Here is a 17,178-nt window from a genome sequence, read left to right as displayed (position 1 = left end):
CAAGTGCTTGTCAGGGTGGGGGTCCCCAGTTCAAATATGTTTATTTTGGGGGTCACAGCCTAAAAAGGTTTTTAGAACCCCTGGTATAGAGCATTATTCATTCTTATGACTTCCTATCTAGCCAAGCTGTATAAACTATATATTTTTTAAAGAGAAAACAATAAACAAAAATCAAATAAGCGAATATTCGACTTCGGTGAACAACGTTGAATAGTGACTTTGATATTCGAATATTTGGTGAATGCCCTAGTGTGTGTGTGTGTGTGTGTGTACTCCCTATATGTAGATGGGATTGGACGGTCAACCTACACGGCTGTTCGTTTGTCTTCATCTCCTCCCCCCACCGTGTCCTTTACCCCTCCATTCACCTCCATTAGCTTTATTACAGTGTCTTGGCTGAGGTATCGGTCTGTCCTGCGCTCACTCGCCCGTGAAGGTCACCAGTGGCCCCCAGAACATGCTCCATACAGAGCTACGGTCAGTGTAAAAGGGTCTACCCCACACTGGTTTACAATATTATTGCGATAATCAAAATCCATTATCCTGGGGCGGAACATTTGCCAAAAAATAGCAGATCTACCAGCTCACAACGCGTCAAGCTTGTAGATCGGCTATTTTTTGGCAAAGACATTTGATAGAGAGTGGGGAAAAAAAGACTGTATCAAGTACATATTATAAATATCTTTTACCAATTATAGAGGGTTTAAGTGGTACCGGATATGCAGCTCGGCAAATAAAAGGTGAATTCATCCCAGTGCATGATGGAAGACGATATCCCAATAAATAAAATCTCCACGATACGATTATCGTGAGTGTTTTTTAACACGTTAAACGATAATATCGCGTATCGTCCCATCCCTACACTGGTTGTGAAGGTAAGAATTTGGGTAGCTAAATGGCCAGGCAAATCCGACATGTTTCTCAAATCCCATCTTTGGGACTGATTGTCCACATTGCAAGTGACCAGAGCCTATCTGTGCATTCAGAAATCGTCGACCTACATATCTGCATTGGTTACAATGGTGGTCGCTCGCCGAAAGTAGAAGATCTACAAGCTCACAATGAATGCATCACGGTGCAATGGTCTGTGCGCTTGTAAATCAGCTATTGAGGGACACCGTTGTGCGACAAAGCATAAATTAGGCTTCAGTGTATAGGCTGAGATACATCGTTCACATCTTTAGAAATCAGATTTGAATTGTACTTCAAACCACCTAGGAATGTGGTTAAAAATCTGATTAGCAGAAATCTTGTTTGCATTGTGTTTTTTGTGTTCAGAGTTCAGGCTTCATCAATCCCATCTGATTCCAATCTGGATAGGCCAAAGTTTGTGGCCTGATTTGTGCTGCCAGTAAACCAGATTCCCATTCGGTGCCACAGCTTGGTCAAGTGTAAACAGATGTCTCGACACAAGTCACATGCAGTAACTGTCATTCCCAAATGTATGCCAGGCAGACATCACAACCAGTAAGACGCCTAAGGGCAAAAAGCGACCTCGCTCTAAAGGGCGAGGTCGTGCCATCCGTCTTGGCCATATATGGATTCTGTTAGTGTGGTTCTCCTAACAGGGCATCATCTGGGATAAAATCCCTTTTATGCCCATATATGGAGATCCCTCACAGAATCCCTTTTGTGCCCATATATGGAGATCCCTGCTCTGAGTATCTGACATCACTGTGATGTCACCTGTGATGTCACAGTGTGCCAGGGCGTATAACAAAAAAGACTGTTAAGTGTGGTTCCCCTGACATCACAGTGACATCAGAGTATGATGTCAGAGCGACAAACCCATAGACCGTAAAAAGGTGTACACGTCCAGACGGACGCGGACAAGCTGTGCCGTTTCTCATAGTAAACTTGCTCCCTGCGGTCGCAATCAACACTTGTAGTAAAAGTAACAATACTGCATTATGTGAACATATTCTGTTACATGTAAAGGTCCTTCATTCTTTTTTTTCAGTAAAGGTCAAACTTATTAGTACTTTTTAACTCATTAAAAGCCAACCCCGCGATGTCGCGGGAAAAGTAATAGAGTATCTATAGTGCCATCCACGCGATGTCGCGGGAAAAGTAATATATTACTGTAACGGCGAGTAAAAATACCTAGTACAATGGCCGACGCTCCGGAGACGAAATCCGCGCTGATTTGTCATCATCACGGCTCCACGAGCACACAATAGTCATCCCATAACATTGAGGTGGACGGCCGATCTCATCTTTAATGTCCATTATCTCAAAACTACACTTTAGAAGCTAGGATGGAGGCAGATGCTCGCTTATTTTACACAGTTATAAAAGCTCCCGGTCGGCCATTACACAACTCCACGTGGACACGCATCGGTTCCGGCGCACGATCCGATGACGTCAGACCGGAAGTACTTCCGGTCTAGACTTCTGGCCTTCAAAATAAGACAGCGGCCGTTAATGGGGCCGGGAGGGGGCACTCTGGACCCCCTAATCCGTTAATGTCCTGGGCTCAGAATGAGTTAAAATAAAATTCTAAATCTGCAAAGTAACTAAAGCCGTCTAATAATTGTAGTGGAGCAAACAGTACAGTATTTGCCTCAGTACAGTATAGAGCAGTGGTTTTCCGGGGGGGGCGACCAGTGGTGGTCCTTGAGGGAGTTCGAGGTGGTCCCCAGCTAAATGATGGAGACTTGGTGACCAAACGGACTCTGATAGATCTTCAACTCTTTAGAGCGTGAAATTCATTTTACGCTCTAAAGAGTTAAATTATTGTTAAACATCTGCAATACTTAATTTACAATAAGTCAATCAAGTACAATTAGCGAATGCAGCGCAATTACTTTGATCAACGTTTGCCCATCATCTCTCCAACCACATCAATACAGCATGAAATTGCGGACAAAATCTTATCCAACGACAACAAAATATTCTACGTTTTGGATCAGAGAGGCTAAATCTCACCAAATACATAATGGATCTTGATACGAAAAAGGTTGAAAACCACTGATATAGGGTGTAAAGAGTACCTCTGTATAGCACTTGAGTAAATGTACTTAGTCACTTCCCACCACTGCCCCTGTCATGGCTAGAGTGCAAGCTAGCAATGAGCAGGGTTACCATCCATTTCTCTACTGTTGCTAGGACCGCATGGGAACAAATGAAAAGTCTGCATGCTAAACCGTGTGGTAATAATTCACTCTTTACCAAGACAACGTTTCGATCTGGTGGGATCTTCGTCAGGTCAATACGATCGCCGACCGCGCTGCAGCACCCAGCCTGGAGGTGGTGCATGTCTGTCTGACACACACACACACACACACACACACACACACACACACACACACACACACACACACACACACACACACACACACACACACACACACACACACACACACACACACACACACACACACACACACACACACACACACACTGCGGTGAAACTATATTTCTAGATTAGAAGAACCGGCGTTCAGTTCCAACATGGGACAACGGCTCCAACACTGCTGCCCTGACATGCATCTCAGATCTGATCATCTGCATACAACCTCCGACCGCTCTCCGCCATAGAATCCGTAATTGTGTTTAGAGAGAGAAACAAGAATGGAGTCAATGGAGCGAGAAAATGTGCGCGAGATGGTAGCATCTTGTGCGTGCGTGCAAGCGTGTGAGTGTGTGCGCGCGCGCGCGTAACAAGGAGTATAGCAGGTAGATGTAGTATTTTTCTTTATCTTCATAATCATAAAATGTGTACTTATGCATGCCAATTAGAAAATAAATAGTTATCTATGTCATAATTGTATAAGGGACAGATGATAGACGAGTGTGCATGGGACCTCACACACACCTCTCTGTCCATTCTCATAGAAGTACAGTATGTGCAAGCAGTGCAGAATCCATTCATTTCTCCCCATTTCACACTCTCTCTAACACACACACACACACACACACACACCACACACACCTTGGCTCAGCCTGCGGGCTGCAGCCTCCAGCCCATTAAGCAGTGTTTTGTTCTGCTCAGCGTGCCATCATCACGCTGATGTTTCTGCTGATCACAGTGCACAGAGCAGCCGTAAAGAACAAGCACTGTACTGATGCTGCGCTGGGACCGCCGTGATCACACTGCACTGAGCCCAGTGGTTCTCAACCTGCGGGTCGGGACCCCCAGGAGGGTCCCCAAATTACTATTATTATTATTATTGATGAGATGGTATGATGAGATGATTAACTTAATCTTAACTAGCCCTTACCCGCCTGAACAACAGCGCCCCTCCCTTAACATTTGTGGTCACAAAAGGTACTGTAGGCTAAATAGATATAGATACACCATAAAAATGCTAATATACAGCATACGATTTGTGAAAGTGACAAACGGGCTTCACAGTTATGTCAGGTGTGTTCATATGCTGATGGTGATGCGATTTCAGATCAATTGCTCCAGCCACCGAGGAGAAACGCTGAGACAGACAGACACTCACTCAGACATTCGCAAAATTATAGTATAGATGTGCAACGTTTGTTTTCTCACTCAACAGTGAACAAACCAACATGAAGTTTAAGTGTATAGAGGGTATCTGAACTTTTCTGTGACAAAAAGTGATCATTTAAGGGCTTTTTAATACCTCTAAAATGACAAATTAAACATTGGACAAATTGTCAAATATTAGAGGCAGAAATTGTGAAAATAGCTGATCTACATGCACACAACGCCTCGCAATTTTCACAATAGAATCGTGTTATACAAAATGTAATGCCTCAACTTAGTGCTCATCTAGGGTGGGGTGGGAGGGTCCCCAGTTTAAATATGATAATTTTGGGGGTCGCGGCCTGAAAAGGTTGAGAACCACTGCAATAAGCAACCCTAAAAACCACTGCTTCTCAAACCACTACTTTCTCATGTCAAGGACCCCCAGATTCATGTGTGTTTGGCCACAGACCCCCATCTGAAAAGATGTTGTGCTAGAGTAGGGAGGGACCCCCATAAGAGATGATTTTTGTTAAACATTTTCACATTTATAAAAAAAAAACATTTTCACATTTATAAAAAGAAAAAGAATGTAATAGCCGATCTACAAGCTCACAAGAACTAAAAGCTCATAACTTGTGCTTGAAGATCAGCTATTTTTTAAATGGTAGACGGATTATAAAATTGGGTTAAAGCGGTTAAACTGATTTTGACACTATCACTCATTTTGCTTGGGACCCCCTGGAATGGGGTGCTACAGCACATTTTAAAGCGCTGATTTATTTCAAAGGCCGTTGCTGAAAACAGCCTCTGGAGAAAACATTGATTTAGGAACAAATTCATCCATTGCTTATCAACTACGAAATTATGTTTGACCAACATTCAACTCAATTATTCAGATAACATCTGCAACATTTTAATAATTTAGGAGAAAACAAACTATTACGAAATCTAAAAATAAAGCCATTTATGGCATCTGACTGTTCCTGCAGGATTATGGGGTGAAATATGTACGATATATGGCCATGGTTGTGAATATACGTACTGGTCCTTTATCCCATTAAGACCTGAGGCCGATTCTACAAATACCTTCGAAAATCAGCAGTTCTCACAGATTTTGCATAAATGTTCAACAATAGCAGATGTACAAGCTCGCAGCTCAGCACTAAGTGACACGCTGTAAGCTATAAATATAATTTAATATATTTTCACCTATAATTATATGCCCCAAAAGGGATGATTATATTATTAACGTATTTATTATATAAATCGATTATAATCGACTAAATTGATTCGTTCGATTAACTGTTGCAGCCCTAGCTCATAGTGTGCACAATTCACAGCCTGTGCTATGCCAACCATAAAAAGCAATTCTCAGTACATATCACATCAAAATGCACCTTCAGCTTGCAGCAGGAAAAAGGAATGCGCCCCGATTTGGCAGAGGCAGCATTTTCTTTCTGCGTTTGCTGTGCGAAAAGAAATAGAGGGGAACATATAAGCAATTTTTGTCGCTTTTGATGAGAGCGGTTGTGAAACGGACAGTGTGGTCTGATCTTACCAGACAAAGCGGCAACGCGGCCGCGTTGCGCTGACTCAGTTCTGTACAACGTTAGTATCCTGGAGCTGCATGCTGCATGCTGCATGCGCTTGACTCTGACGCGAGAGCTGCAGAGGGCAACAATAATCCACTGTTGTACAGTTGGGAGTGTGCAGCACGGAGAAGGAAGGTAAACAATTGCAAGGTTCTCTCGTTGAAGAAAGGGCTGGCCTTAAAATCCCTTATCAAGGCTCGTCTTATCAGCACAGGTGTACGTGCATGTGTGTGTGTGTGTGTATACAAGTGTGCACGAGACTGCTTTAGTGGGCCTGCATGCATGTCCTACGTGACAGCATTTTCCATTCGTTGCTTCCCCTGTCATCTTCACAAAAGGTCAAAGTACTGTACACTTGGCACGACTTGCTTGGAACATTTGCCCACTGGTCTCTCTGTGCCCGTGACTGTCTGAACATTGGCAGAGCATGTAAAGCCTGCCCTGGCACCTCTCTGCCAGGAACCAGGGGCGTTAGACAAGGTCTGGATCGCTCACCAAGCACGCCGAGCGAACGAGAAAGTCAACCAGGCCAATTTGGTGCCAGCTCATCAGTCTTAGCGGTGGGACGGCAAAGTTGAGTTGGACACCTCTACCAATGCGACCGTAGGGGCTTGGATCACATTCAATAAACAAATCTCCAGTCTTCAAGAGGCACATGGTGAAGCGAAGCCACAAACGTAATCAGTATAACAACAAAGCAAGAACAACAACAACAACTCAGTGGTAAGAACTCAGCATGTCGTGTGACATGTTTTGACTATTTGAGGGGGGGCCGTCCCGCTGGCTCATCCAGGTTGAGCCAGGATTTAAGCAACACATCCTGGGTTCTGACATGGATTCATGTTGTGTTAAAATGGTAATTAGTGCATGTTTGGTGTAGGAAATTCTCTCTCTCACACACACACACACACACACACACACACACACACACACACACACACACACACACACACACACACACACACACACACACACACACACACACACACACACACACACACACACACTTCACAGCATTACCTGCTATAGAAGTTGGCACTTGGCAGCCTCACAGCATTCTTCTTCTGGCGGGCTCGGTGCAGCGTTTGACATTGCACTTGTCTGGTCGTGGGCGGATGTGATGTTGAGGAGCGACCCGAGGTGCGTGGAGGGTAAATGGAGGGGCTCCCCAGAGGGGCCCTGCGTGTTCTCTCTCTGGTCCTCTTCAGGAGTTCAGGGGAGTCCCATGGCACCGGAAGATTAATGAAGCTGTACTGACACCAAATGATCCCTGCAGGATGGCACAAGCACACACACACACACACACACACACACACACACACACACACACACACACACACACACACACACACACACACACACACACACACACACACACCTCTTGTTACAGTAGCAGTCTTGTGCTGTGCAGATAGATATACAATGCACAGGTACATGTCAGGTACAGCCTAGGTGCAAAATGTATACATGCCATGGCATGATGTCATCATGTCATGAGTCCTATTATAGCACATAATAGCACATAGCCTACTTTGGGCAGCAAAGAAAGAAAGCCTAGAATGGCTTTTAAATAGGGCTTTTCTGCCCAAATATCCTTGGAGATGAAAAATAAATCTCTAAAATTGGAGCTTTCAGTTTGAATATTCAGTTTAACAAAGAACCTTATGTAACGTGTGGATCACAGACAGACTGTGTTGCAAGGCACTGCACCAGACAGCAGTCCAGAAAGAGCATGCAGCAGGACCAGCCTTCATTCAACGACAGATGAAAGAGAGAGAGAGGGGAGTTTCCAGTTTGTCCTTCTTCTTCCATAGCCTGCTGTCCGTCCTGGTAATGATGCAGGCAGGCCTAGGCTGCACAGCAGCCAGCACTGGCCAGCCAGAATGTTTTTAGGTGTCGCATTAGTACACGTGCTGCTATAATCTCACACACCTGCAGTCGAGCTATAGCCCTGTCTGTGTGTCATTACATGTAACAGCACCCCCACCTTGTGGTCAGAAATGGGTATTACAAGTGGTTGTCCTGGTGGGAAATCAATGGGGAAATGTGTTTTCCATGTTAGTAACATTGTTAACTATTATTAAGTAGGCTAAGTAAGCTATATTAGCTTTCTATCTTGTACTAGGTTTAGTAAATCAACTAATGGCGTAAGGCGTAGGCTATAATACATACACCGTTAACGTGCTCACAAAAACCTATGACGCAGAATGTGTCACTAAGGTTAGGTGCAGCCTAGCCTGATTTCAGACTACGCTGCAGTTCACTCAGAGAGTGGGCGGGTCTATTGGCTGGAGCCAGGCTAGCTCTGGTCCATAGCGTTAGTGGAGTTCTCCCTAGGGAGAACTCCACTAACGCTATGGACCAGAGCTAGAGCCAGGCTAGGTGCAGGGTCCGTGTATACGTCGGCCTTTGGCGAATTTGATTTAAATGTTTTAACTTTTAATTCAGAATACAGTCCAAAACAGTCCAAAACGGGCCGTTTCTGAATGCTGTTTGGAAGTGGCAAAACAAAACTTAGAATGAAGTATTGTAAGAACAAAATGAGACCCGGTTCGAGCTTCTCGTTGCTGTGGTTCAAAACAGAATGCTGGTCGTCCAGCAGCACTCGAGAAAAAGCAATCGGTTTTGATGCACGCTGCTCCTACCCCGCCCCCCCTCCCCCTCATTCACCCCGGAGTGTAGAGATGGGATTTATGGCTCTTTGGAGTGAGCCGGATCTCTGGGATCCGTTCCTTTCAAAGAGCCGTTCAAAAGACTGTCTCTTTCTAGTTAGTAGTTACTCTGTAGATCTTTATTATAATTACAAATAACTTCAAACCTATATACATTTATTTCGGACATATAAAGGTACATACCTGCCATCTGAAAATAGCCGATCTACAAGCTCACAATTTTTTTCACGATTTTTCAAATTTTTTACTCATTGGAAAACCTGTGATTATATTATAATCATTATAATACAATATAAATTTGTATTACAACTATCCTAAATTATAATACACTATAATGGATTATAACAGTGATTATAATACAATATAAAGTATTAATGTATTACTATGATAATTATAATACACTATAATAGATTATAAAAGTGGTTATGACACAATAGGTACATACCTGCCATTTGAAAAATATTTTTTCAAATGTTTTTTCTAAGTTTTTACTCATTGGAAAACCTGTGAAACAGGACATTCTGCATAATGAGTATGTTCTAATATTGGTACTTAAAGTACATTTTGATACAAATAGACTACTGTTTTGCTTTTACTCAAGACAACATTCCAAACTTCTACTTGATTGCAGTATTGATATTTATACTTAAGTAGAGAAATTGAGTACTTTCCCTATACACCACTGTTCATTAGAAAGGAACGGCTGACGGCTCCCTATTATGAACCAAATCCTATCGTTCATTTCAAAGCCGTTCAAAAGACTCGATTCGTTCACGAACGTCCCACCTCTACAGCAGTGTGCTGTGTGCAGTCAATCTGGTCGCTACTAGGCAGCTGCTAAATGTATCATCATAAGTGGAGATAAGCAGCGTACAGTGTTGGAGGAAGACATATGTGCGTGCCTGCGTGTGGAAAATAGCCATGATTTTCCAGGTACAGTATACATGTTTTAATGAATACCTTTGCGCGCTGCCGCATCCTGCCATTGTTTACGTGGTTAGCTTGTAGCTAGGTAGCATGGCTAACACTCTTGGCATCACTTGTTATTCCTTAAAACGTAATTAATATAACGTGGTACATGTGTACAGTTTTGCCCAGAAGTGCAATATCCCATACTCTCATTACTCCGACCCTAGGCATTGTTTCATTGATTGATTGATTGATTGATTGATTGAAGACATTATTAGAAGTTTGCATAGAAAAAAAGCTATTGGTCTTGATAGCACAGCAGTGAGATGGATGCACTCTTACTTGGTGGGGAGGGAACAGATGGTGGAAGTCAACGGAACCCTGTCCCCCCCCCTCCCAGTAAACTGTGGAGTACCTCAAGGGAGTATACTAGGACCACTGTTGTTCTTAATATACGTAAACGACATGTCATCTGCTTGTGACTGCAATCTGTTTCTGTTCGCGGATGACTCGGCTCTCCTAGTCTCAGGCAGAGACATTTTGCAGGTTGAAAAGGCCCTTAACTGTGAACTTAACAAGATCTGCACCTGGCTCAATGACAACAGACTCTCAATTCACCTAGGCAAAACTGAATGTATCCTCTTTGGATCTAGTCAGAAACTTAGCCTAGTTGAGAACTTCACAATTAAAGTAGGTGACACTGTGATAGAAAGAAAAAACCACATCTGCTACCTGGGTTGCATCCTGGAGGCTAACCTATCCAGTGAAAAAATGACCACCAAGGTAATCAATAAAGTCAATCAACGAATTCGCTTCTTGCAAAGAGTTGCCCCACTGATCAATATTAAATCCCGAAAGACACTAGGAGGTGCTCTTATTGGGCCCCTCATTGATTACGGAGTCCTTGTCTGGTATCGCGACGCCCCAGCTGCCTTAAAGCTAAAGCTCCAAACAGCCCAAAACAAACTAATTAGGGTTGTGCTTGGTCTCCCTCCTCTGACCCACCTTACCGAGCATCACCACGAAAGCGTGGGGTGGCTCAAAGTAGCTGACAGAGTACAGCATCTTGCAATGGGCCTGGTGTACAAGATACACTACACCTCCAAGATTCCCATGTACCTGACAAACTACTTCTTAAAGGTCAAGGATGTTCACGATCATAACACCAGAGGCAGCTCCACTAATCATCATCAGCGTAGATTTAACACTAAACAAGGCGCTAACTCGTTCTCCTGCTATACCATCAACATGTGGAACGCCCTTCCACAAGCCCTAAAGGAGAGCAAATCCCTAGCCTCCTTCAAAATTGGTATGAAAAGTCACCTTCAGACAGCAGCTACCCGTGACTTGTAAATAGACTAAGCCCCCATGCTCCCCCCCCCCTTTTTCTTTGTATTCTGCCTTTTGTATTTGATGCTCCCCCCCCCCTTTTTCTTTGTATTCTGCCTTTTGTATTTGATGTTATGCTTTTGAAACTGATATTATCCTAGATAAAGTACTATGTTCTATCCGTCTGTCTTTCAATGTTATATGAGATACTTAAAGTGTGGTTCCTGTGGAAATAAGCCTCGGCTTTCTAGGATCTCCTTTTAGTTGACCTTGTACCAGTGATTTGTACTGTCATGAAACTGTACTTTTTTCTATTGCAAACTTCTAATAAATTCTTCAATCAATCAATCAATCAAAGGTACAGTTTCATGACGATTGTAATGTCTAGTCAGGTCCTCTCATACTGTACACAGCGTAGACACAGTCATTATACATGTGATGCAACATACATAACATGGTTATGACGCACACGCTTTATTAAAGGCAAGCGCCGTTGTTTTGGAGATAGAACAATGGCCAGACTTGTTGCATGCGTTGCCAAGGGTTCAAGCCAGGACCCCCTTGGCTCAGAGATGAAGCAATGACCCCAAGTAGTATAAATACAATTGTGTTGCAAATTAAACTATTCATAGATGACGTGTTTGACTACACTGTCATCACTGATTTTAATTTAATTTTGTATTTGTTTAGTTACACATTATAGTGTGTTGGGACATGTACTTGTCTGCTCTTTTCCCCTAAACATCAAATCACTTTGCCAAAAATAGCAGATCTACAAGCCCATAACACATAGTGAGCTTGTAGATCCACTATTATTGGAAAAGAGATGTGGTGTTGACTCATTAACTATTTTTGGTTTAATTAATTTGAACATACTGTGTTTGTCTTGTAATTAATTATGCTTCTGAAGAGATTACACTCCATGAATGTCCATGAATTAAATACTGAGGGCTCTCAACGTAAAAAAAAGACTGTAAAAGGTTTTATTTGATATGTTCCTTTTAGGCAGGGTGTTTATCTGTACTTGTACTGTACTACATTTCAATTGTACAGTTCTCCATTTTTGTCTAATAAAATAAATAAATAAAAAACACTTTTTACTGTTAAATTACAATGTGTCCACAGGCTGCTGCTTAACAAGAGTACCCGAATCATCCCCGTCACCTCCAGCTGCCTCTTGCAACGACGAGGAGCTCAACAAGGTGCTGGGTGGAGTGACCATCGCTGCCCAACATCCAGGCGGTTCTGCTGCCCATGAAGACAGAGAAAGCCACCAAGAAATACATCTGCTTCATACTTCATACGTACAAACCCCACAAAGGCTCTTTTAAGAGACACCTACCCTCTCAATTTAAAAGGTTGATTCTATTACTGTCTATACAATACTGTACATTTTATACAAGCTGACTTTTCTTAAGCATGTCCCTGTGGCATGTCTATGTAGCCCATCGTGGTCATGCCAATTACATACTACAAAAGATGTAGGCTATTGTTAGATTGCATGGCTTAGTGCTCAGTTTATTGTTCCTATTGATCATTTGACACTTTGACTAGGACATTTATAAAGATTCAATTTGACCATTGGCTCTGTACTTTCCTGCTCTTTTCTCCCTTCAAACCAAATCACTTTGCCCAAAATGGGGGCAGACCTCCATTCAGAAACACCCCCACTTAGAAACATCCCCATTCAAAAATAGGTTGGTGTTTAGGTTAGGTTTAGGCAAACATTAGGCAAAAATGCTAAATCTACAAGCTCAAACACGTGGCGCATTGTGGGTGGGCATCACAACGTGTTGAGTGAGTAGATCAAAAAGATATTCTATTATCATATGAATAGGGATGCTAGCGTTTAATTTGTTGATGGTCTAACTTTAATGTATTATTACTTTCATTCAGAGATACTCGGTAATACTGGATGGTTACAGTTTTCTCTGCAATACATGCTATATTAAGTTTACTGTATCCAATAAATTATTTGAAAGAATACAGCTTCTTCATTGACTCACTCTGTAACAAGTCAAACATATCACTAAGAAACTGAAGCATCTTTAAAGGGGTTTTAGTTATGGCTGAATGTTATGAATGCCTCTGGCTCTGTGTTATTTCTAGGAAAGCACAGCAAGTGTGTGTTCTATACTTGGTTTTATTGGTCCAGGTCAGTTGTCAGCATTGGGCTTTCTTAATATATTATACAGTAGCAGGTGGAATTTCAAATTTTAGAGGCAAGGTCACTTGGCCTTTGGTGTTTTTTCTTTCTTTAGTTTTTTTAGGGCACAAATGCCAGGGCAAGAAGGCCAGTTGTTTGAAAGAATTTGTTGAATTTACATATCATCCCCCGTCACCTCCAGCTGCCTGTTGTCAACAAGGGTGAAGTGACCATCACTCAGGGTGGTGTGCTGCCCAACATCCAGGCTGTTCCTCTCTCCAAGAAGACGAGAAATCCGCCAAGAAATAAATCCTGTGCCTAGAAATAAATGCCTCTGTGTCCATGTTCTGTCAGCTTTCCCTGATGAATAATAATGTTCTTGTTGACACAACTTGACAGACTAGACACCACACGTTTATTCTCCAGTTGTAATCTACTATTTTTGCTGTTACTCATAATTGTCACTTTGGGGTTCTGTGGTTATATTGCTATTTATGTTTAACTTTATATTGTATTAGTCTGGCAGCCACTGATGTGACAATACCTCTATTACTAAACAGACTACAGGAAATGTCTTAGACACAGAAATGTTTTCTATTTTGTTTTTGAAATGTAATCTATACATAGGCGTATTTTGAGAAAATGGGCCTGTTGTTGTGGAATTCTGGATCAGTAATCGATAAGGTAAGTAGGAGACCAGACCATATTCTATGTGGTGATGGTTATGCTTTATGTACATGATATCATGGAGAGAAGTACAATAACACATGTCAGTGGTACGGTAGTTCTGCCAAGAGAACGGGAGTAATCATAGTTATACAACAGTTATACTGTTAGCTGCTTCCAAGGACTGGCTCAATCATATAACAAGATAAGCTGTTCCTAAACAATAGCTATCAGGCATATTGGAGACGATTAGGCTCGTGCAACCTACTGAATATAATGTATTGTAGAAGTATTATAATTGATGTTAATAGATATGAGCAGCGATATTATTGCTTTGCAGGCCCCTGTCACCAACATGCAAAAGGATTCCCCTGAAGCATTAGTGAAAAGCCCATTTTCCACAGGCTCAACACCACACCACACAGCCCACTTGTGCCAGGTTTTCCACTACAAGACTGGGTAGAGTGGTGTGAAAGTGGTACCAAAAAAAAAAATCCAATCTAGAGTAGGTCTGAGCTAGGCCAAACAGGGCCAAACACATCATAATGACTGATCACTCACTGACTTTTCATTTAGACCACCATACTGTATAGATACATGATGATAGATTCTATTGTGTCATAACCACTTTTATAATCTATTATAGTGTATAAATAATTATCATAGTAATACATTAATACTTTATATTGTATTATAATCACTGTTATAATCCATTATAGTGTATTATAATTTAGGATAGTTGTAATACAAATTTATATTGTATTATAATGATTATAATATAATCACAGGTTTTCCAATGAGTAAAAATTTAGAAAAATCATTTGAAAATAGCCGATCTACAAGCTGTGAGCTTGTAGATCGGCTATTTTCAAATGGCAGGTATGTACCTTTATATGTCCGAAATAAATGTATATAGGTTTTAAACATCTACAGCAGGGGTCTTCAACGTTTTCAGGCCAGGTACCCCCAAACTGACGGGGAGATGGAGCAGGGACCCCCTACCACCTCGTAAGGTGGGGGGGTCGGGGCTACGACATATTTTTTATTTTAAACATGTACAAGTTACAGCGAGCAGGGTGGGCCGTACCACAACCATTTCTAAACAAACATACTACTTATTAACTGAGAACAAATGTCAATAATATGTCAATAGCAATCATGTATTCAAGCTATTCAAAATGGATAGAATCATGATTTATTTTTTAACATAAATGTGGAAAATGGCACAAAAAAAAAGAAGGAAAAAACATTAATTTTTTTTAAATCGTTTTTTTTTTTATCAATAATTTCGCGGACCCCCTGCAGTACCTCCGCGGACCCCCTAGGGGTCGCGGACCCCCTGTTGAAGACCCCTGATCTACAGAGTAATAACCACTAACTAGAATGAGACAGTCTTTTGAACGGCTCTTTGAAAGGAACGGATCCCAGAGATCCGGCTCACTCAAAAGAGCCATAAATCCCATCTCTACACTCCGGGGTGAATGAGGGGGAGGGGGGGCGGGGTAGGAGCAGCGTGCATCAAAACCGATTGCTTTTTCTCGAGTGCTGCTGGACGACAAGCATTCTGTTTTGAACCACAGCAACGAGAAGCTCGAACCGGGTCTCATTTTGTTCTTACAATACCTAATTCTAAGTTTTGTTTTGCCACTTCCAAACAGCATTCTGAAACGGGCCGTTTTGGACTGTTTTGGACTGTATTCTGAATTAAAAGTTAACACAAATAAAACTGAAACGCAAAGGGCCGGAAAATACACTGACCGTGCAGCCTAGGATACAGAGGAGATACAGAACTTTATTAATGATGTATTTTGTAGGCCTATTTAACTTTTAATAATAGGCTATCTATCCTTAACAATTAACGACGTCGCCAATGCCAATCATAAGAGGCTATTCAATGTGTGGCTATTCAATTGCTCCTTCCAAAAAATCATGGCACAATATTATAATGGATTGTATTCCTTGTGAATACATAACATGTATGTTACACTCCAAGATAGACAGACGCCTTTTATAAAATCTGGGACCCCTACTTAAGATTCATCGGGCCCACGCTGTCTGCTGCTGTGCTTAAAGGGTTTCCCTGTTGGCCTTGACTTCTATCTGTCGCTGTTTCACTTGTCCTGAAGTTTCTCGACTGATGTTGAACTGTGCTCAGTGAATCTAGTTCCGATCTGGGTCAGGTGCCTGCCCTCTCCACTCTGAGGGGGTCGTGGGGGGGGGCTGGGGACTGATTGCTTCGCTCATCATGTATACATTTTTTCATTCTACATGTTATTGCCTGAGCTTGTTATGATTATTATTCTTTTGGTTTTGTTGTTCTAGTTTGTTTGTCTCTTTTTCCTTTTCTTGTATAGTATTGTTGTTGTCTTTATAATGTATGTTTAAAAAATTAATAAACATACTATTCAAAAAAAAAAAAAATTAACGACGTCAATGATAATAAAACTAAAAATGCTGTGACAATGTTAGGCCTACCTGTCCTGGACAACAAATAATTGTGAAATTGTCGACATTTGACGAACTTTATGTGAATAATATATAACGTCGTGTTATTGACACAATGTAAGAAATGTACATGAATAGGCCGTACATATTACACGAATATTTACCTGTTAACTGGTAGCTTTTCGGAAGTTTTCGCTGGAGTTCAAGGCAAGCCATCATTCCTATGAAAATGGTAAAAGTGTGGCCTACCTAAATGTGAGCGCCTTTTTGGGCTGCGCGCGAGGCAGGCGCGAGCCATGCGCTCGTGCTGTGTGAGGTCAGGTAGCCGACTAGCCGTGTAGTTTAACCAGTTTAACCCTAAAATGGCTGTGAATGATGTTACATTTTACATAGGATATATAGGCCTACATTCCATCGTGTATACCAGATGCATGAAATGTAGGCTATAATATTACAAGTGGTAGTGCTATCATAAGTGCTAAACCCAAGCCCAAAACACATTGCACCTGAGTAGGCTAGATATCTAGCCCAGCAAGAGAGTAGCATATTAACCCCGATTAACCCTTACACTGAATTACCCCAAAATGTCCACTCTTCTTTTTTTCTTTTTTTGTCAAAATGATTAGAAAAATGCTACATGAATAGTGGTAGTATCTAATTACGGACAATCAGTTGGTCAGATATAGCCTAAACTCAATCACAGCATTTTAAAAGACTGTATGGTTTTCTGCATTTTAAGCAATTAAGCTTTTTGCACATCTATTCCCCATTTGTGCAATTGTGTGCCCACTGGCACTGACCAGCAGTTTTTTGTTCATGCCATGATAAACGAAATAAATAAGAACTGTCAATATATTTAATATGATGTAGGCCTATAGAACACCAATATAAAGTTAAAGGTAAAAGGCAGGTTCAACTTTAAGGGTAGTGTGTTCTAGATATCTTCTTGCAGGGGCATCACAAGGGGGAGAAAGTGAG

The sequence above is a fragment of the Nannobrachium achirus genome (genome assembly GCF_963921795.1).
Source record: "Nannobrachium achirus genome assembly, chromosome: 24".
In the NCBI taxonomy this organism is placed as follows: domain Eukaryota; kingdom Metazoa; phylum Chordata; class Actinopteri; order Myctophiformes; family Myctophidae; genus Nannobrachium; species Nannobrachium achirus.
Note: the sequence above shows the minus strand (reverse complement) of the source record.